We start from the raw sequence: 24,152 nt of genomic DNA, 5'->3' as shown, positions 1-24,152 counted from the left end.
GAACAGAACTTACTGATAGAATGTGTATGTGTGTGTGTGCATGTATGTATATATATATATATATGAAAAAGATATAAATATATAGAATAAATCCAATGTATACATGTATGTATATATGCATAAATCCCATATATGTGTGTGTATAAATCCCATACACATATATGGGATTTATTAAAATGGCATATTGTCTGTGGTCTGTGGTTTAGTTAGTCCAATAATAGCTGTCTACCAGCAGAAGTTCCAAAAATCCACTATCATTCAGTTCACAAGTCTGGATATCTCAGCTGGTCTTCAGTGTTCAGTATATGCCAGAATCCTCAAGAACTGGGTTCCAATGCCACTGAGGGAATGGACTTGACAGCAAGAGTTGGCAGCAAAGAGGACAATGGCCTTTATATAGGCTGCCAGCCAAAGGTGTGGTCCAGACCTTCCCACTGCAGAAGACCCAGATTAAAAGCAGATCCTCCCACCTCAAATGATTGAATCAAGAAAAAAAATCCTCACAGGTGTACCCAGCTGCTTGTGTTTTAGTTAATTCCAGATGAGGTCAATTTGATAACTAAGAATATAGCAATCGTAGGGCTTTTTCTTCCCCACGCACATACCAGACATGTATCAGTCACAGTATTTACATGCTGTTACAACATGCATTCACACACAAGCCTTCCCATGATAATGTAAAGGTTTCAATGGCAAAGAGTACCCCATTCATTTCCAGCTTTCTAAGATCTCACCAAGTGCCTTACAACATCATCTGACTAATAAAGGCCTATTGAATGAATAAGCCAAGCACAGGAGGTCAGCAAGGCATATTGTTTCTATTTTATAGTAAAGCATTTTATAAGAATAGGTGTTTCTGGAGGGCTTCTCTTCAGGTTCCCCAAGCCCTGCAGTCCCACAATCTACTTATAAAATAATCACTCAGACGCTTATATCACTTATAAACTGTATGGCCATGGCAGGCTTCTTGCTAACTGTTCTTTTATCTTAAATTAACCCATTTTTATAAATCTATACCTTGCCACATGGCTGGTGGCTTACCAGAGTCTTTACATGCTGCTTGTCCTGGTGGTGGCTGCAGTGTCTCCCTCCTCAGCCTTCCGCTTCCCAGAATTCTCCTCTCTCCTTGTCCTACCTACTTCCTGCCTGGCAACCTACTTCCTGCCTGGTCACTGGCCATCAGTGTTTTATTTATATAGAGCAATATCCACAGCAAATAGGTTCTTTTATCAATCCACTAAGAATCTAACTAAAGAAGTCAACAGATTTCAGGTAAGTGTATTTACAAGATAATCAAAAAGGCCCTCGAAAACTCAGAATCAAGTTTATGTTTTCCACAAACACAACAGGTTTTGTGCTCAAGCAGTTTTGTACTCATTAAGTTGCCTCATTCATAACATCAAGGCTCGTCTTCATACCCATTATTCTCTCAGGACTACAGAATCTCTAAGGATTTCACTCTAGGAGCTTTCCTATGTTTTGGCAGGCAGCTTATCTAAGTTCAAAATTCAGGGATTCTGAAACAATGGGGGTGATCAGGTGAGAAGTAAAAAAACTTCAAAGGAGTGTCTTTCTCTGAACCCCTTCACTTAGAGAAGGCTGGACCCTCTTTCCATTGAATAAGGTTAAAAATAACACACCACTTGAAAAGTTAGTAGACAGTTACTACTAACTTTTTAGGCTGATTACTTACCACTTTTGTCTCTCCTTAAGTGAGATGGACATGTTATAATAGGTTTAAAATACGATTTGGTTATGCAAACAAAATGTTTGGTTAGAATAATTAAGAAGACTGTTGCTTTTGTGTTTAGGATATGTGTGTCTATACATCATTTTAATTACGAATAGCGTGTGTGTAATGTGAACATGTGAGATATATTTTGTATGTCTGTGTATCACTTGTAAGAATAGAGATATGTATAAGTGTAACATGAATTATGTGTAATGGATTCATCTAAGATAGAGTCACAGATTGTTTTTAAGATTACTTCCTTTAGTAGTTGATTCCAGCTAGGACTGAGAGTTCCAGGGTTTCTCATTCTCTGTACATTGTTCATTGTGAGTCTGTGTTTGTCCCCATCTATCTCAGGAGGAAGTTTTTCCAATGATGGCTGAGCAAGGCATTGATCTATGAGTGTAGCAGAATGTCATCATGAGTCATTTATTTATTTGTTTTTGCTATGTTCCTTTACAACTAGTATTTGGATTCTCCCTATGTCCATGGCCTGGGTAGTCTCAGGTTCTTGACTACCAGAGCAGTGCCATGCTCCATCTCATGGAGTGTCCCTAAATTCAATCATATAGTGGTTGGTTACTCCTACAAGCTGTGTGCCACTGTTGCACCAGCAGGTCATGCAGTGGGGCCACCATTGTAGACTGAAGAGTTTGGAACTGGCTTGGTATTCATCTTTTTTTCTCGGGTAGCATGTAGAGTCCTTTCCAGCACAGTGAAAAATCATTAGCAGAGGTGAAGGCTCTAGCGAGGCACTAACTCGACTTTGTGTTCAGTGAGTTATGTAGGCGTTGTCTTTAGCAATAAGACCTTACTGTCAGTTTATGGAGAAGAACCAGGAGCCTTGTCAATAGCTTGAATTGTATGGAGATTTCCATGGGGTCCCTTTGGTCAACAACTCAGTTAGATGGAACCCATTAGTGGCACTGAAGGATTCATTTGTGGCAAGAGATGTCTAGTTGGGACTTTGTCTCCCTCATTATTTGGTGATCTTTGCAGAAGAGGAAGCAGAAAGATTGTAAGAGCCAGTGGGAATGGAAGTCACCAAAGAAACAAGGCCTTCTAAGACACAACAGGGCTGATACACATATGAACCCATAAAGACCATGGCAGCATGCACAGGGCCTGCCCAGGTCTAAGCCAGATGACATCCTAGAGCTGAGTGGGGAAGGAAACACAAGCCCCCATCCCAGCCTAGAAGAAAGGAAAATCAGTTTCTTCCAGTGGAGTCTCTCTGGGTATACAAACTACATTTAAGGACAGGCACAATGTCCAGCAGTAGATGGTCAAATGTAAGTTGGATTGCTTTTACTACTGTGTCTAGGACAATTTCCATCCACAAAGTGAGGAAGTCTACCTATTAAGCACAGCACACCAGATAAATGATGAGCCTATAAGAAAATAAAAAAGAATCAAGACTAAGATAATAATTTGTATGCTCTACATTATCTCTCCTTGGGGTGAAGAGAAGTACAGTTCTAAAGGCCCCTAGTTTCCCACCCAGACAGCAAGCCGCCATAACCCCCTATAATAACCCCTGCCAGTACTTGGAATAAAGTTAGCAGACTTGAAAAAGCACAGTTAAAGATAGATAGGCCTTAATAATGGTGCTTTACTCCCTGATTTCTCAGAACCAATGTAAATATGTTCATATATCACTCGGTTCTGGAGAGGATATTCTGGCCCGGTGTTTCTGGCCAAGTTAACTGCTGACTATGCAGTGTGGCTTGAATTCAATTTCCAGAAAGAATCGTCCTGTGTTCTGCCCTGATTCTAACAGCTTAGGAATTTGCTGCTGCAAAACAATGGGCCACAGGAAAACACATAAAAAGTCCACATGGGGTGGGAAAGGGGGATCAAATTTTATGGTTTGCATAATAGAGAATTAAATGTAAGATTTATATATTGGCAAGCTTCTTTACTATTGCTGTCATGGTGGGATTCTAAACTAGACAAAGTGCATATTCAATTCATTACCCAGGCCCTCTAAGACAAAAGTTCTGCCTTGTCATAACTGGGTCCTCAATGCTACTAGACTGTTGGGCACCCAGTGGGTTCTCTATTGTTATTTACTGTAATCCTGAATGCCTGCTTGGACTACATCAATGTAAGCATTCAAAGGCAATCTGCAGTAAATGTAAATAACTTAAATAGCTACCCCTTCTAAGCACTTTTTTCAGTTTATTCTAGCAACTTGTAAACTTGGTGTTAAAATGCTTTATGGGTGAAAATAATGGGTTTGAAGATTCAATTATGTGCCAATATTTCTGCACTAAAATGTACTTGTACAAGTTTGACTCATGGATCTCTAGAGCATAGCTGATGTCTTACCTGTGACACATTGCTTTTCTTAGACCAAAATCAAAATAGTCCAGAATAAATTTAAATTTGCTCTGACATGTTCAGCACAGTATTCTGAGACAGTGACATTTTTGTTTTTAACCCATCATATTTGTGAAGGTAAACTAGTTAACATGTATCCCTGACCCACACCTTCCAGAACCTTCTACTAAGAAGGAGATAGAAATTGAATGCTTTCCTGTTGGAAGCCCAGAGTACTCTCTACATTTTAAAATCAGTTCAAAAGTGAAAACAATATATGACAAATAAATAGCAAAGAGTTTTGTCTTTTCTCAGTCACACAAAAGACTAAATTGGAACCAAATTTATATTCACACTAATGATCACACTTGAGTATGAAATGCAAGCATACTGATAAGATGCCTTTTTTATGTTATGGAGGATGGATGTTGCCATTTGTGAACAGTATGCTTGGTACGTGTCTGATCATGCTACGTGTAAATCATCTATTAAACCTTCTGTCAACTGCTTTCAACCAAATACAAGATCTCTTTCATCTTTAGGGAGAAATGTCCATATGTTAACCTTTCAGATTCTCACAGAAAAAAAAATGAGCTGGTCCTGTTTAAAATTGCATCACTCAACATCATCTTGGATATTCAAGAGTTTGGTCATGACAGTATTCACTGATACCATTTTTGGAATGTTTGGTGTTTTAATTCACCCCCACGCCAGCCCTGTTAGATGAAAATTCTTTAATGTTATTCCAACTGGCATGTGAGTGAGTACAGAAACTAGACAAAACAAAGGTACCTATATAAGATGTTAAAAAACATCTTACTCTTCCCCAGTTCTTTTCTTTTAAGCCTATGTGATTTCTTCTAATCCTTACTGACTCCATTTAGAGTCAAATTATCCTCCCATCCATAAGTATCAACTTAGAAGAAAACCAGGATAGGTCCTTGGCAAAAATTGTCCGGATAAATAATCAGTGATTGAGTTACAATCGAAGTTCCTAATAAGAAAACTAACTACATTTTTTTAAAAACACATTCCTAAAAGAGTACTAGGTCAGAAAGTTCAGTAAAACTCCACTGCTCAAATTAGAAAAAAATATTGATTCCTGGCTGAAACAATTTTGTGCAAATAGTCTTATATTGCTTTCCGATTATTAATATAAAAGCAATAAGTCTCCTTGTCTTATTCTTCATTCAAGTACCATTCTATGTCAAGTCACTAAACCCAACCCAAGGGACGTCAGAGGGCACCGGAGAAAGAGCAGTGCTGCTACAGCTCCCATTGCATCATCTGCATGTGGACAGCACCGATGGCTTAAAGACTAGGATGTACTTGTACCTGGGTCACTTCTTAGCTTTACAGGATTGTGTTTCCTTGTCACTACACAAGAGCAGCTGTGGTGGTTATGTATCTCCTCAAGAGACAGCATTGTAGACATGTGTCAAACATTAGAGCAACGCTTTATCACCTTGGTGATCTTGAGGATCACTGGTCCTTGCAAACAGCAGCTTTGGTGGTCATAAGACTAGACTAGCAGTTCCTCCTATGAGGATAGGTGTGAAGCGTTTTAGAGATAACTGTGAAGAATACTGCACACCAATGAGGAAATCACAAATTTTCAGTATGTAGACGGTAACTCTGATGATGTTCACTAGTGCTCCACTCCTGGTGCTACTAACATTCATGCTATTTTCTCTTGTTACAGTCCCCAGAGAATGACAGCACACTCAACATCATCACTGTAAGGAAGGAACACTCTGCAGGACACTACACAGACCTGAAATGCAACTTTCCTCTGGCAATGATGCCTTCATAGCTCTTTTAAGGCTCTGTGAGGACTTTTCAGTGCAGTGACCCTGATACTTTTATAAATACCTCTAATGGATTGCCAGAATTTTGTTATTTTAACAAAACACCCAAAATGAAACCCTTTAAAATTTCCAGAGATTTGCTTCAATCCATGGCTGCAGAGATTTCATTCTGAGATCACTTGGCTGCTGCTTCTGGGCCCACGGGAAGGTGGACCATCATGGTGGAGAGCTTGTGGCTGAGCAAAGTAGTGTACATTATGGCAGACAGGAGAAGGAGAGGGAGATGAAAGAAGGAATAGGGAGAGGAAACAGAAGAGGAGAAAAAGAGAAAGAAGGGGAGGCAGGTCGGGGCAAACAATCTCTTCAAAGTCTGCACCCAGTGAGTTATTTCCTCCATCTAGGCCCCATTCCAAATAGTCTACTGATCTATGAACTCACTGATGAAGGAACCTGGTGACTAGACAAGAGCATTCCCATGGCCTTACCTCTGATCTTGCTGCCCCCAGGACCACACGTTCAACATGGGAACTCTGGGGGCAACCTGAGTGCAACCCTAACAATTCCCAGGGTAAACTGGCTGTTGCAAGTAAAAAGGAGAACACTGGAAATGGGTTTAATGTCTATAACGGGATACGTTCTTTCACTGAGGTAAGTAACCAAGACACAAAAATATATCACAGTTATGTTAGACATTTTTTGGTTTTATAGGTTCTGGGAATTTCCCATGATGATTAAATATGTCACAGAAGATTTTATCACATAAAATATGTTAAATACCCCCTATTAGTTAAAGTTTAAGGTGACATTCAAATGTGTCAATATATTTATCTTATGGCCAACTAGATTTATATGTATAGAATATATTTATCTACTTACTTGTATACACAATGATTTCCCTGAGAAAGCAGCTTTACTCTGATTCTCCTGTCAAGGTAGGCACTTTATGTAACAATTTCTAAGCATGTCCTTTCCATGACTGGTAAGTTACGGTGTTTATGCCACCCCCAAATTTTGATAAAGTGAAATTCAAAGATGGCATTTTGAGTAACACCAGCATTTCTATCATCTTAAAAATCCCAAAAACTCTCTGTGCAAATTATACAGTTTCCACTTCGCTATATGTATTCAGGGTAGCCCAGAGACGATGCCTGCAAGATTTCTTGCCAGCTCCAGATTTACTCAAAAGTCGGGGTAAATTGGGTGGGCTGAGTTTAAAGTCTTCTTTGGCCTCAAGGTCTCAGCTTCCACCTGCTATTTAACATTCCTCTCCAGATTTTGAAAAGCCCTGTTTACAACAGAACGGGATTTTTATGCCTTAATAGAAAGCAATTATGAAAGAGCACACTTGTCAAGTTCACTCCCCAGGAGCAGGATTTGGCTTCTTTTCTCTACTTTGGACGAAGGGAGCAATTAATGTAGCTTCAGAGAATGTGAAGCGAACACATCAGGCCACACTCTTTCATTTCTAAAACCAGAAGTATGTTTTATTAGTTTACAGTGTGATTTATGAATTGGGTTTCTCTCATACATAATGTGATCTGTGCATCTCTGTAATTTTTAACCAGTTTGCTTAATCAAATTACTGTTGGCATTTTTAATGGGATTTTTTTCAGTTAATGCCTGCATAAAATTGCTTGATAGAACAGAGTACCCAATGCCAGCCATCAATCACAGAAATGCGGACTTGCAGAGAATGTGGAAGTTCATTCTCAAAGCCTCCTTCTCCTGGGCAGAGCTTAACTTGACCCTCTGCCCCAACAGCCACAGAAAAGCTTTGACACTACTGACTAGGTCTCCATTCCCGGGCAAGAACAGAACATACACCAGGAAATTTGTGGGGCCATGTGTGACTGATCAAAGCTGTTAGTCAATTTCAACAATGTGGAACATGTTATTCACACATCAGAATCTTCTTTATCATGTTAGAAACCACATTCCTTCAAGAACGAAGATGTTATGAAAACATCATTTATAGGACAGGACCTATCTGAGTCACATGTAAACCCCATCGTCAAATTTCTGGGGGTCACAGAAAGTGTGCCTGAGGCTCCTAGCTTTGTCTACTTTTTATTTCTACTGTGAAGAACTAGGATGGTGCGATATAGTTATTACTAATGCAGTTGAGCAGCACAAATTCTGAGACACAAGGTCCAAGTTCAGTCCTCCCCTGAGATTCTGTCCACTGTTTCTAGTGGCTTTAGCGCCTTCAAACCATAACCACCCTCACACAGTCTCATTGTACAGTTTGCTTAATGGTGCTCAGTTAAGAGAACCAACAATATGCAGGACTAAAATAATGTCACTTCACACTTTTCTTCCACAAGGCTTTGAAATGAAATGGAAGGAGGGCGCATATTAAGAACTTAATATTTATTATCACGGTTGATAAAAATGCCCTACTGAGTTTGATATTAAGCAGTCACAAGCATGTCCCTGTAATTAAGGGTGCTCAGTTTGTGCAGGACAGCTCACTTTTCTTTATCCAAGAGAACATGTTTCCAATATAGAAGTGCTGTAAGCATAAAATATGTGAATTGTCATTTTCTTTTAAGCACTCCATCAAGAACAAAATAATGTACAGCAGTATGGAATCTCACCAGATACCATCACTTCAAAGAGAAAAAAAAAATTAACATTCTCTGGTGGATTGAGAGGAAATTAGATCCATGCTATTTGCAAAAAGAACTACCTACAAATTTATGGACAGTTTCCTGATTTAAGCACACACACACACACACACACACACACACACACACACACACACACACACAATCTGAGAGTTAAAGGAAAACCCTAAGCTAAACGTAAGACATATAATTAAAATTAAGAAATAATTTTGCAAGTCAACTAGTCTGTTTCTGATCCCCAAAGCATGACAACCCACTACTACATTATGTAAGAATGGGAGAAATTTTCCTTAATTTAATTGAATTTGGAAAATGTTAGTCATACATTACATGTACAAGTCTAGGGAAAAGTGTCTATGAATGTATATCCTGAGATACAAGCTGTGGTGTCCCAACCATGTATTCCTAACAAAGTTTGCCAGTGGTGGACCCAAAAGAAGTGACATGGGACTCTAATTCTCAATAGGATACAGGTAAAAGCTTAACAACCAGTTCTCTAAGGAAATCTTAAGGCTAGAATTTGCATTTTTCCTGATATCTGTCATGTTACTCTTCCCACAGAGCTGATTTCAAGGTACCACTATCATGTCAGTAAACACTATTGAGGGGAGAAGGCAGCATAAGACCAGGGACCCCACAATGCCTGAGCCGAAAGAGCACTCCAGATGCCTCGTCAGCTAGTCAGGGGACTATTTAGAATTGCTTCTCAGAACTGTCATGTCATAGGGTTCTAAGGAAGGAGGGTGGAATTCAGTGTGGCATTAATATAAACACCGTGGAAGGTCAACAAACTGACTTTGGTTACCCTAACAAAAGAAAAACTCTTGAATGAGTTTGATAGTGACATTTAGTTTCCTGAACCAGGAGAAAGTAAAGAAGGCTGAAATATGAGGAGCTGAGGAATCTCTGAATGAGTGGACATGGGCTGTTGACATTGACACAATCATGTCAAGGACCCCATAGCCTCAACCCCATGGGAATGCCAAACCCACCCCTGAGGTGAGGCTCAGAAGGTTGGCAAAGCTTCCTCTGGTCTGTGTGTGAATGTTGATAGGGTGTACAGAAAATGTACAGCATCGCTTTCTCTCATGAATATTTAGGGGCCTGAAGATCTCTATAGAGACTGTTTCTATCCAGATTAGCTAAGCCTGTCTTCTTGATTCAACTGTATACCATAAACCCTGCCTTCTTGTTTATCTGTATGTGATAATCCTATCTTCTTGTTCATCTATGTGCATTAACCCAACCTCTCTGTCCAACTCTACATAATAAACATGGTAAGACATCAGGTGCTATGGCTTCTCCATTGGAGAGCCTGGTCTACCTGAACCCAGCTTTTCTATATGCCTGTGTGTTTGTCTTTTCTTCATTTCCTTGCCATCACGGTCAGGTGAATCCCTGGAGCTGTGTAAGAACTTGACACTGGAAGTCTACTTATTACTACCAAGCTGAAAATACAGGTCCTGTTGAGGTCCCCCTCATAGCCTATATACCTACGAGACCAGAGCTGTGGTTAAATTAAAACACAGAGAAACCTGTCTCTTTTATCTTGTGATCTTAAGCAAGTTCATGCCATCAGTATATGTTTGAACGTACATAAGGAATTCTGACAAGCTTGTTTGTAATGAGGTTTTAATTCAAATATATGTCTTGCATTTTGTAGGTAACAATCCAGTTTATATTTTGCTACTAATTTCAGGAAAAATCTCCTAGTGGGATGATTCTCAAATATGACATTTAACATCTTAATTCATCTAGTCAGACTTGGAAGTGGAAATATATTTTTTTACTTTTGCTTTTGCTTTTTTTTGTATATTGTTTTGTTTATTTCTTTTAGTATGTTCAAACAGTTCTCAAAGTAATTTCAACACTTTTCCAGCAATTCCTGGTAAACATAAATTTTGCATATACCTCGATCTGAGGAGGCTGGTTGGAATCCAAGCCTCTAACCTCTCAATACAACTTAGTGTACAAGAATTGTAACTTTCAAGTGAGAGGCCTCATGAAGCCACCTTCCAGAACCTATGTCTTTCTATTGAGACTCAGCAAGTATGAAGGTCCTTCAACTTTCTAGTGTTTTCAAGCATAGGTATGAGCTCATCGGCTTGGTCCTCAGAGCAACCTAAGACAATAATCCTCCTCTGACCCTCGCTGCTGTCCTGGAGTTACCTCTAATCTCTTCCCCCAATATTAAAAAGTGGTTCTACTTGAAACACCATGTAATTTGAATTATAACCGCTGTGTTCTCCCTGGTAGTAAGCCAAAATATCTGAAATCTGCTTATAGTAAGCACATGCTGAGCTAGGTGCTGTCATGTTACAATATGGGATAAATTATGGTCATTGTTCCAGTTTACTTGGGACTCCACTGGCATTAAACACAATGTGAATGATTCTCCAGTATGAATTCATTTCCAGTTCCTTCTGCCTTCTCCAATAACAATGCTTTTTTTCTATCTGTTCTTTTGTCTGTGGTGCCTTCCAGCTAGTACATGATCAAACAATTGTCTAACAATTAACAATAGCATAAAATCCTTACTCTTGGGAGTACAAGAGAATGCCTCTTGGTACCACCATTTACCAGCACTGAGTATGAGTGTGTTACGTTCTTAGTGTTTGTATTTCCAGGTTTTAAAAATGGGAATACCATACCTTCTTATTAAAGACAATGTCATTTCTCATTCCTGAGTAATCATTAGATGTTTATATTTGTTATGCATTCATTAGTTCATGGACATGGTTTGTGTCTAACTTTTGGCTGATGTGAATAGTGTAGTTTCACACAGTCATATAAAAGTTCTGAGTACATATTTAGGAGTGAGATTGATGGGCTATATGGTAATTCTATAGTTTTGTAGCTTTTATTTTTGCCCTAAAAACTGCAAAGGGAAAGTTAACTAAGAACTTACAAGTAAACAATTCTACTCCTTGGAAGTTCCCACAAGATTTAAAAAGCTAAGTCCACAGAAAGGCACTCATGTGAATCATCATAGCAACATTGCATATAAGAGCCCGGCATTAGGAACAGCCTACAGATCAATCAGCCCAGGACTATATATATCATGGTGCAGTCAGCAATGGAACACTACTGTTCATTCATGGAAAGGAATCACTGACTAGAGTACAAAATATAACCTCGTGAATGTTAAAATAAATTAAAACAGAGAGGTACAAAAAAATCACATGCTTTATTATTATACTTTTATGAAAGTTCAAAATAGGAACAATTACAAAGAGACAGTGTAGAAGTCAATGTCTAGGAGTAGAAATGGATCATAACCCTACATAGACCTTAAGGTGATAAAAATGTCCTAACACCAAATGATGATACTGGTCTCACAAATGAAAACCACATTCAAAACCACTGAATTATGCAGTTGAAGCAACAATTTGTTGTGGTTTGAGTAGAAATGGCTCCCAATAGGCTCATAGATTTGAGTGCTTGGTCATTAAGGTGTGGTGCTACTTGAGATAGACTAGGAGGTGTGGCCTTGTTGGAGTATGTGTGTCCTTGTTGGATGAATTGTGTCACTGGGGGTGGGTTTCAGTGTCTCAAAAGCTCAAGCCAGGCTCAGTGTCTCTTCCTTCCTGCTGCAGATCTAGATGGAGAACTCTCAGCTACATCCAAGCACCATGTCTGCCTGTGTGCCACCACACTTTCCACCATGATAATAATGGACTAAACCTTTGAACTGCAAACTAGCCTCAATTAAATGTTTTCCTTTATAAGAGTTATCATGGTCATGGTGTCTCTTCATAGAAAGAGAACAGTAACTAAGACAATATTCTACTCTATCAATTAGGCCTCAGTAAAGTTATAAAAACAATTTTAAAGATGAAATGCAGGGTAAAAAAAAAAAGCTGTTTCTTCATGTTAACCATACCAGCTCTATAAATTCTTCCTCATACTGATAGATAACAAAGGTGAGACCAGAGAGATGGCTCAGCCTGTAAAAGTGCTTTCTGCTCTTTTAAGGGACAAGAGTTCAGTTTCCAGCACCTGTATCTGGCAGCCTACAACTACTTATCACTCCAGCTCTAGGCAGTCTGAGGGTTTCTTCTGCCTTCTGTTAGCAGCTTCACTCATGTGGATACCTGTACACACAATAAATAAATAAATAAATAAATAAATAAATAAATAAATAAATAAATAAATAAATAAATAGATGGATGGATAGATAGATAGACAAACAAACAAATAAATAAATAAATCAACAAGTCTCAAAGAAAACAAAGGCTCCTTAGTAATCTGTCACTTCTAAAATTATTGTCCGTTCAGATTTAATTACATCAAGTCACTTAAGTCATCAGCATGTCAGACAGTTTCATCTACTATTACAAATGAATCAGACACTCAGGGAATCTGGGAGGCCCTTTTTTTGTCTCAACTACACATTTAAGACCCACAGACTATCATCGTTACTACAACTCAATGAAAGACGATATGACTACATGGATACCGCCTTACGTGGCTACAGCCATCTCATGCTATGACTGTAACAACTGGTCCAGAGAAATTACAAGTACTTTTTTCTTACAAAGTTTCCCAGCTAACAACAGATAAACCAATAGTGTCATATATGGGGCTTTACAATCAGAGCTTGGCTTCCTGGATGTAACTTCAATATTATAATGAGATAAAAAACAAGTGTGTTACAACCAGAACAACACCACATTTGTCCTAACCCATGAGCATAGCTCTTCTTCTGGCTAAAATTGCAGGGAGCCACATAGTCATGCTGTGATCTAGGACCCTACTTCTATCAGTAATTGCCCAAACAAAACAACCTTCTGTGTGATCCTGGATCTATCTGCCCCTTTCTTCCATCTGAAAGCATCTTCAAGCTGATCCTTCTGTATAGGACTGAGGTATTCTGGAGTACAAATCATCTGTCACAATCACACATGATTCTATGGCTCTTGCAATAAATCCTTTATTCCTAGTCAAAAGGTTTCCTTGTGTTTCCCTCCCTAGTGGGTTTTATGCCTTCTCATAGCACACACACACACACACACACACACACACACACAGAGAGAGAGAGAGAGAGAGAGAGACAGACAGACAGACAGACAGACAGAGACAGACACACACACACACACAGAGACAGACAGACAGACAGAGAGAAACAGAGACAGAGAGACAGACAGACAGACAGACACACACACACACACACACACACACACACAGAGAGAGAGAGAGAGAGAGAGAGAGAGAGAGAGAGAGAGAGAATAGAATAAAAATAAAAACAAAACCCTACTCGCTAACACTTCAAAACCCTCTCAAGTCCCATTTTCCTGATTGCTCATTTTTATTTTTATTGTTTGCTCGTGTTGACACCAGTAATGTTTGTTATGTTTAAACACATAATGGTGCTGAGCTACAGGGAGCTGGTAACCGGATGCCCTGGGTTTGAATTTTCACAAACTATTCATAAGTTGTACCCTCAATAAATTTTAATTAACCTTTAAATAATTTACTCATCAGTAATGCCGAGGTAATATGTCATTGGATTGTTTTGAAAACTGTATATCATGCATGAGGACACTGAGTATAACAAGTCACAAAGTGAAAGAAAATCAGTCAATGTCAGTTCTTCCTGCAATTGCTATTACTTTTCTACACTGCAGTTTAATCTAACACTTTTCTAATTAAGGGATATCTTATTCCTAAGACTAGAATACAAAGGTTGATAACAGAAATTATGCCTGGCATGATTTTCTACTCCCCACAGCATGAGGCACAATGATTATGGAAGTATTTTTGGTTGAATTCTTGACTGATAGATTTTTTTTGGACACCTGAAGAATACTGTTTCTGCATCTATCCTGAATGTTAGGGTGGTTTTGTTATTTTTTCCATTCTTGTATGAATTTCTGTTCTCTGGAGCATGTTTGCACCTCCATCCAGTAGCCAGCAAACAATGACAACGTGAAACAATACAATATGTGTTACTTGTTAAGCATGTTGGGTGTCACTGTTGTGTCTGTCAGCTAGCACCATCAGCAAGCAGAAACAAAGGAATATGGATTTTTAATTCCAGAGACTCATACTTGTGTCATTCATTCATTCACTTGTGCATTCATTTATTTGTTTACACAGCTATGCCCGGAGACAAAATAAGTAAGACCAGTCCCCAAATGTAAAACCTTAAAATCTAATAGACTTAATTAGACTGATTAATATTAATTTCCATTAAGAAGTCATAGCACATGAGACTGTAGTTGGTACTGAAATGTAACAGCAACAAAGCAAGAAGGAAATATATATGCAAAAAATTGAGGGAAAATATTCATATCTTACTACTAAGAGAGGTTAGGGGTATTATCAGGGAGTCATGGTATAGAATACTTATGCATGGAACCTTAGGACCAACTTGCTAGATCACAAGTCATTCACAGGGGTTGCAGAGGCAGAATACAGATGGAGAGATGCTCAGGCCAAGTTACTGAGATTCAGGAATATCAAACCTGCTAGTTTTAATTTTTTCTAACAGTAACATGATCATATTTCTAATTTTAGAAACATCTGTGATTTTAAAAGAATGAGTTGGTGGAGCATCAGTCTGAAGGCCTAGAGATAATTTTCAAAATGGTTTGAGCAAAACATGGCAAGAGATTTTAATTAATTTAGATTAAAACAAAGAAATTATAAGAACTTTAGCTTTGACTTAAAAAACTTTTATATGTTATTATTGTGTGTTAGCATGGTGAGTATACAAAGGCATGTGCATGCAGAAGTCAAAGGACAACTGTGTGGAGTTGATTTTTCTCTTTATACCTTGGTCAGGATTGAGGGAGTGAAACTCAAGTCACCAAGCTGAGGTACCCAGTACTTTTACCCACCGAGACATAGCACCAGCAATAGATATGTGGTTAAGATGATACTGTTAAAAGCACAACTCTCTTCTCAAAGGGGAAGAGAAACTCTTCTTCGTCTCCATCCCCCTCCTCCTCCTTCTTCTATTATTATTATTATTCTCATTATTCTGGACCCCAATTTGAGTGACCCTGGCCTGGAAACTCAGATTTAAACTACCCTAAATTCCATATTCCAACATGGTAACAATTTGATGAAGTCTTTATAGTTACAGAACAAAGAAAGTCATAAAGCAAGACACTTTTCAAATACATGGGTGGAAACATTAAGTAGGTGAGTTACAGCAAACTGGAGAAGCCTCTGCTATAGGCTCCAGATGTTGTCTCATGTATTTCTAGCCTCTTGGTTGGTGGATAACAAGCTTATATTAGGTTAATACGTTCTAAAGTTTTATCTGTTAGTCACAGGATTTGGGTCTTATACAGAGGTGAGCAGCAAATAGATATTTTGGAGGCTAAAGATAGCTCAAAATTAATTGCAATTAGGCCCTGGACCTGCAACATTCCCAACTTCTCCACAGTCATTGCAAGTATAATAATTTAATCAGCCTTGCAAAGAGTTTGGTCAAAGGTACAATTTCTTTTATTCACAAGGACCAGAGTGGCCACACACCAGCCAGTAGATGGGCCTGCTTGTGTTCTTCTTCATGATCAGTTGTAGTGTTTTGCTTTGGCTTGTATTATTTTGGTTTTGTGCATATAAATATGAAGCTGAAGGAGATATCCTGAGGAGATAGAGTTTAACTTAGTAGAAGTTGTAACTGTGAATGGCATCACTCAGAAAGAGTGAGGAAGGAGAGAGGAGAAAGATTCTACCTGCGAATACTGTCACAACAGTGGTTAAGTTTCAAAATATAACTTGTGGGGATGCCTTCCTAACAAAGCTGAAGCTGAGCCTCTCATTTCCAAGATTACAGTGTAAGGCCAAACTGGAGTAAGGTGCTAATGTCGCTAAATGTGGAATGTGAAATCACACATGCATTGGTTTCCTATTGGGAAGATGTTGCTGGGAGCAATGGCAATGGAAACATTCATAATATGGCAGGAGAATGAGAAGTGTTAAAAATGGCGAGAAAGGATTGTTAGAGCACTCTTGGGACGGGGCAACTCAAACCTTCTTGAGATTGAATGACGGGATGAGAGGGGCTGTTTCCACCAGTGAGTATACACTTACAGGATATTAATGTACACCAAGCATGAGAGGATCAAGTTTTATTTGGTTGTATTTGCCTGCTAGCTTAGTATTTGGAGAAATAGGAGGCTAATATCAGACCTGGATAGTTGGTATGGGAGAGAAGGCCCTGGGAAAATTACAGCTGGGAGCTAGCAGCAATCAAAGTGTAAAGAGGTAGTTATCTATGAGATGAGCAACTGAGGTCATGTCTGGGAAAGGAAGGAAATGACTGATGCTCTGCCGTCCTTGAGGAAGTCAAAGAAGACCAACACTGGGACTAAGGAAGTGAGGTGGATGAACTCAAACACTGGATTTCAAGTCCAGAGGTACAACACAGGTAGGTTTTGGAAAGGTCCAAGGGATGCTCACATAAAGTAAATGTGAGTGAAGGCTACTGAAAAGTAGACTATAAAGAAATGTTTGAAAGTGGGATGTTGGGTGGACTGGTTACAGTGTGTCACAGTTTTTCATGACTGTGGAATGGGAGTGTTGCTATGGTTATGATTTTTTCCAATAGGCAAATATGAACTTAATTCCCAGAGCAGATCAGAAGCCCAGTGAGGGAGTTGTGCTCTTCTGAATGAATTAAGGTCACTACCACAAGAGTGGGTTCAGTATCAAGTGAGTTGGTTTCTCATTTTAAAAACTACATGCAAAAGCAAACTCAACTTCTCCCCCTATTCCTATTAACACACAAACACACACACACACACACACACACACACACACACACACACACACACACGGCACTCACAAACACTCTTCTTCCCTCAAAGCTTTCACCAGATTTTCAGTTCCTTGACTTTGAACTTCCTTATCAATTCTTTTCATTGTAAATCACTTGGTGTACACTACACACTAAGACAGACAGTAAAGTGCTATTTTATTAGATAATATAAGTGCCAAAAGAAGCATTTATATTTAGAGTTGAAAATGAGCCATCAAGAAGTTGTACAAATGTTTAACAGAAGTAGAATACTGTCTCTTATAACAGTTATGAGAATGAGTGTTTCTTAGTGAGAGTTGTAATAATAACAAGTATTAATATAAAATGATGTTAGAAATGTCTGGAAGAATATCAATTTTTTATTATGGACAGAAATGGAGGCAGCAACAGGTAAAAAGGTTGAAGATATTGAAAATTTTATTTTACCTCAAGTAAGTTCAAAGTAAGATTTTTTGTTGTTGCTGTTGTTTGTTTGTTTGTTTGCTTTTGAGGCAAGGTCACTCTGTGTAGTCCTGTTTAGCCTGGAAGTCACTATATGCAGAGCAGAATACCTCCAACTCACAGAGATCTGCCTTCTTCTGCCTCCTGAGTGCTAACATTAAAGCTATACACCACCTTGGCCAGGAAAATATGATAGTTCTAAATGCATTCTGCCACAGGAGAGCTGTTCAATTTTGATTTAGAATATTGTTTTCCACATTTGTTCTAGAAGCCCACTTTTGATGTGCCTTGTAAGTTCTGGGACCCAGAGTTTTCCAATATAATTCAAGTTAAGTTAGCCTAATTGTTTGAACTTATATTGAAAGCCACAGTGGTGATATGCCTTATAAGTGCTCAAGTATTCATTACAGTTGAAACTTTTCTATATAATCATAAAAACCATTATGAAAAGATTGAAACTTCAAGGATAGGGATGACCATGCACTACTACTAGCCTCCTAGCTACTTGGGAGGTTAAAGTAGGAAAGTCCTGAGTTTGAGGCTAGCCTGGGCAACTTAAGAAGAGACCTTGTCTCATAACAAAACTGTGTGGGTCATATGATTCAGTAGCCAAGAACTTGGTAGCATCTGCAAGAGCATGGATTCCATTCCAAATACTGAAAAAATAAACAAACACATAATGGAAATTATACAGATCCACATCATGCTATATTCCCTGGCCTATAAAAAATTCAAGCAATCTGTGATATGCTCAATAGACCAGAGCTGATACTGTAAGTAAAGTTAAAAGGTCTGTCATACAACTTTTGAAGTACACAGTTCTATTCCTTTTAGAACAGAGACTTGGGGAAAATGTCTAAAGAACAGCAGGAAGCCGGAAGAATCTCAGAGTGATTTTCCCTCCTTCAATTCAGTCCACCGAGCGAACACACCTTCAGTGTCTCCAGCACAGACCTGCGCTGTGCTAGGTGCTGAATATCTTGAGATCAATATGACTCATTACAGTACAAAAATCTATTATTTAATTCATTAGATTGTTGGTTAAAATATTCTAATGTTGATAATCACACCACGGAAATCTCTGGACTGACATCAAACAGGACTAACACACCCCAGTTGCTTATTCTGCAAGCTACACTGCCATCTATTTGCTAAAATTCAGAACAAGCCTAGGGATGTGCAGAGCTCTGAGACTGGAGGTGATGCTCTTTCAGGGCTTTCCCCCCACATATTAAAATGGAAACAACAACATTTATGTGTTTCTTGAACTAATATGAGAGCATCCAATAAATTAATTGCACATATAGTGTGTTATTGGCTTTTGACACCTGGCCTCAGAGCTGTGGGAAAACAAAGTTTACCAGTCTGACTGACTGTGAAAAGACATCAGAACTCAGCTGTTTATTTGACATCTATACATTATGGATGAGCACACTCTTACTATCCACAGATAAATTAACACACTGTGTTTGAACATCCAATAGATAAGGATGCCCTAGTACAGATTTCTGTTTTCCCCTTAGATCAACAGGTGTATGAAGAAGTCACTGGTCCAAGAAATGGGGAGCATTGTCCCCTGTGTCTAGTAGGAATTCCGTCAGGAGTGGGGTCAGAGGGTTTTCCATGGTGTTGCTGTGCATTGTTGAGTAAGAGTTTGAACTAATTCCATTCTGTTAATAAATCTCTCAGGGCAGAATTCTTCAATGGTCACACACACACACACACACACACACACACACACACACACACACACACACACACAGCAGAAAGGTATCTTTCACAAATCTAAATTTGAAAGAATTTAGTTAAAAATTATTGTTCCTTAAAAATGAAATAACCGTACTAGCTAGGGTCTATTCATGAGTAGGAGACAGCTTTTAAAGGTTTCTATTAATTAATCTTGATTTCAATATGCTGAACTTAGGTTATTTTCCTCTTTTTAAGTTGAGAAGCTATTAAAAGATACAGTCAATTTTTTAATTAAATTTTCAGGAACTGAATTTATTAGATACATTTGCAGATTACCTAAAATATAAGAAATTATAACTGGTCTAGTCTGTCTAATCTTAATCAGTCTTGTGAAAGTTTAATGACCTTTTGTTTAATGTGCTTGGACATGCTTAATTCTTGCTTGGCCAAAACAAACATAATTTTCAGGCTTTTAAAAGGCATTCAAAATTTCCAAGATGAATTTCTCTGAAGAGAATAATGTTTTCTAGTTATTTAGGGCATTAAGCTGTAAGAGTGCTTAATAAAATAGAAAAATGGTCTTAAAATGCAAAAGGATGAGAAAGTCGTACATTTTAATAACGCTGTTTAAAAAATAAATACCAAGGGCTGGAGAGATGGCTCAGAGGTTAAGAGCACTGCTTGTTCTTCCAAGGGTCCTGAGTTCAATTCCCAGCAACCACATGGTGGCTCACAACCATCTGTAATGAGATCTGGTGTCCTCTTCTGGCTTGCAGGGATATGTGCAGACAGAACACTGTATACATTCTAAATAAATAGATCTTTAAAAACAACAACAAAAAAATACCAAATTTCTGGATAGTTTGAACTGTAGTGGGTTCAACGTTTTTATACAGAAGAATATATAGTGGTATTTGCTCTGCCCATGACCTTGGGCTACAGGGTCTGAAGGAGGCGGTGCTTCCTGCCATTGTAGGTGACCTCTTAAAAGGAGAGGGAGAAGGGTCACTTGCTCCTTCTCCCTGCTCCTGCCTGGAATGATTCACTCTGGTCACATCAGAGGACAACTTCCGTTGTCTATTCCGTTCTGTATTCATGAGTGTATTTCCTCAATTTATATCTTAATAAATCCCTATTACCCATTAAATTACTTACATGGATTGATCATAATAAGAATAATCTTTCCTCTTAAAACAAATCATAGACACAGATGACCACCCTGGAACTGCTCTGGATGACAGGGAGCAGAGGAAAAACGTTTGTCCATGCACAAGCACATATTCCTGGCCTCTAAAAACAGGTTCTAGATTCTCTACATGAGGGAATTTATGCATAATGTTATAAACATGGTCAAAAACATTGGCTGGGTGATCATAGGTCCAAGTGACGAATCTATTGATATTGTTTTGGTTACTGGTCATGCTATCAAACAGCCTTCTGAATATTTACATTTATACCCACAGATGTGTGCTGCCCTCAACCTTGGTCAGATAAGCTGCTCATTGCAGTAGAGAATGGTTAATACAAGGGCTCTGAGCTGTTCAAAGTGCTGAGAACAAGCTGAAAACAGTGCTTGGCCATGGACGGGGTATCAACGCCTTCCCACCCAAGGCTCAGGGCTTATCCAAGAGGAGGTACTGTGAAGACTGAGAGCCAGAGGGAGAACTATGAAGTGCTGGCCTCTGGAGTTGACACACCTGTGGCATACAGGAACTCACAGCATCAGCTATGGTTACCTGCACAACACCTCCTTAGTTGACTGATGTCCATTGGTCTTTTGTCTAGTCTTATATCACTTCAAAAATAAAAGAAACGAACAAAAGGAAGTAATATAGCCAGAATTCATTCTCGGGTATTTATTTTTCTATTTACTATAATCCTACAACTCTATGTTGATGAGAGATAACATATATAATGCAAAAGAAAAATAATATTCCCAGAGGATTGAAAATTTTTAAAAGAGCTGTGATAAGTAAAGTTCTTGAAGTAGCATAGTGACCTAAGCCATTTTTTATCTCTCTCTCTCTCTCTCTCTCTCTCTCTCTCTCTCTCTCTCTCTCTCTCTCTCTCTTTCTCTCTCTCTCTCAATATTTACAGCAGTGGGTGTCTGGCTAGGAGGCCTGACCCCCTGGAAGGGTATGTGGCTTCTCCTTAGGCTAGAGATTCCTAGGATGGACAGTTGTGTGGAAGAACAGATTCCAATGGGATATGAAGAGATAGATGTCTTAGTAGCAAAGGTGACTTCCTTACCCTGGCTGAAGGAGAAAGATCTAGCATGGCCCTTGGGCAGCTCTCCAGGCCATTTGATTTGAGGATATAATCGTGCTATTCGACAGGAAGAAGTCGTGGGAAGGGACAACTCTTTCCCCAGAGGAAAGCACAAGAAAGAGAAAGAAATTCAGTTTGGAAAACTACAATGGGAATGGAAACTGTTACAAATACATAGCGTCACTATAAGCATTCTTGATTTTCCCTTTGCTGATAGAGACTCAGCTGGTGGGGTTCTGCCCAGCGAGACCCAGTGGAAGGCAAGGCAGCCGTATTCCTGGAGTGCCTAACACTGTATGGTTCCCGGGTCTGCATGCCTGTCCTCTCACTAGAGTCCTTAGCTGCCCATTGTCTAGCTGGGATATGTTTGTCTCTTATTTGTGAAAGATGAACTCTACACGATTACTTCTCAACTCTGTGACCTCCACATTTCTTGACATCATTCGGCACTCATCCTTTGAGGCACGAACCATTTTATATTTCCATCACTGATAAAGTCATCTTTCCAGAAATTTTCTTTCCAGAGATGCCTCACTATCAAAATGTAAATACTTTCCTAATAAACATTTTTAAAACATGAGTGGAAATCCAAGAGGAAATGAGGAATTTCCAGAAATTCAGATTTAAGTAAACACAGACATCCGTTTCAAAATTCTTAGGAAATACGGTATTTTTTTTTGAATTGTGACATCATGGAAACATATTTGCTTACAAATTATCCAGCTTCCTTTTTGCCTAAAAAGGGTTTGTTATTTCTGGATCAAGACTTCCCAAAAGACTGGCCAAAATAACTGGAAGCTAAGATTTTGATCCCACCTCTAATTCAGGAGATTTTTTTTTTTGTGAATCCTATTTAAGCTTTATAGCGGAAATGATACAAAAATCACTAGAAAAATACTTTTTAATAGTCTAACCAAATCAAGTCCAAAACTGATTAGCACATCCCACTATGGTGGCAAAAAACTCACCAAGCTTTTCTAGAAAGATGAAAATATTCAACTTTATCTGGCATGGTGGTGTAGTTTTAATTTCAGAACTTGAGAGGCAGTGGCAGGAATTTTACATGTTTGAGACCAGCCTGGGCAAAGTAATGAGAACACACACACACACACACACACACACACACACACCACCACCACCACCACCACCACCACCACCAAACAGGAATGAACTTATATTTAAACTATATATAAGAAACATGTTACAAGGCTGAGACAGAGCAGTTGGTTACTATATGATGGCTTAATTATTTGACTTTGCAAAATAAAATTAAAATGGAATTTTTTCTCCTTTATATTAAATATGAAAAGCTGTAATGACCAAGGCATGAGCATCACAAACTGAAGATGTCAGACTTTCACTGGTAAGTTGATAGAGTGGATACAATAACAGATTCCAGATTTGGGTCATCTTTGGGGTGGCATTCCAATCTAGCTTTACTATTTATGAACTGAGGAAATCAAGACCAATCATCACATGCCACACAATTCCAATTCTTCATTTATAAATTGTATTAGAATATCATTGGTAAAAAGGGGTGATTTTATAACAAAAATTAAAATTCAGTAAATGTTGTGCCATTATTCTCTAGAGTATATTAAAATGTAAAGAAAATCTCAAATTAATAAGAAAGGAATGCAGTAATAACTTGGACAATAGAAGTTTCCAAAAAGCATGTGTTGAAAGCTCATGTTTCCAACCCATGTTGCTGCTGGGGAGTGATAGGGCATGGGAAGGCTGGGCTGAGTTAAGCGGAGTAACACAAACAAATTTTATGTGGAAACATGACTAGTTTCTTGTCTGACAATACCATGGAAAAAACTCAAGTTTGATTGAGGAATTCAAAAGAAAACAGCAAAGAACTACAAGGCTCGTATTTATCTAATATTGGAAAGGAAAGTAAGTAAAAAAAAATATGAGAAAAATATGGCTTCTGTATAATTAAACTTCTATAATATTAAGTACCAAATGAAATGTTTTTTGAAAATACTTGCAACAAATGTGAGCTGGAGCAATTATTGTAATATAATGAATGCTGGCAAAGTCACGGGGGGGGGGATTCCCAAAAAAGAACCAGTGAAACAAAACAAAAGTACTGAAAATCCACAGTCTAATAAACATACGTAAAAATATTGATTAATATGGTCAGCATGGTGATCTTGCAAGCCTCAGGACCGGGTTTAAATTCCCATAAAGGAGAAAGGAAAGAATTAACGCCACAAAGTTATTCTCTGAGCTCTACATGCCTGCTATGGCACATATGGCTCTACACATATCATACACAAGCACAGTGATATTTATATGTTTTTGAAAATGATCAGCCAAAGGCCTCAGTGGGTTATGGTGCTTGTCATCAAACACGCCAGCCTGAGTTCAATCCCAGAAACCGACATGGTAGAAAGAAAAAAAACAAATCACACAGGTTGACCATTGCCCATCACACATGCTCCATAGTGCACACACACATAAACACAGTAAATAAACAATTA

General features: G+C 38.6%; 1 protein-coding gene across 4 annotated transcripts in view; it reads right to left on the bottom strand.

Moving 5' to 3' along the window:
- C5H8orf34 (chromosome 5 C8orf34 homolog) overlaps nt 1–24,152 on the bottom strand; it is a 375,498-nt gene that overhangs the window by 42,141 nt on the left and 309,205 nt on the right. The window lies entirely within an intron of this gene.

The sequence above is a fragment of the Peromyscus leucopus genome, chromosome 5 (assembly GCF_004664715.2).
Source record: "Peromyscus leucopus breed LL Stock chromosome 5, UCI_PerLeu_2.1, whole genome shotgun sequence".
NCBI lineage: Eukaryota > Metazoa > Chordata > Mammalia > Rodentia > Cricetidae > Peromyscus > Peromyscus leucopus.
The sequence above is the reverse complement of the archived record's forward strand: the minus strand, read 5'-3'. Positions and strand labels throughout refer to the sequence as shown.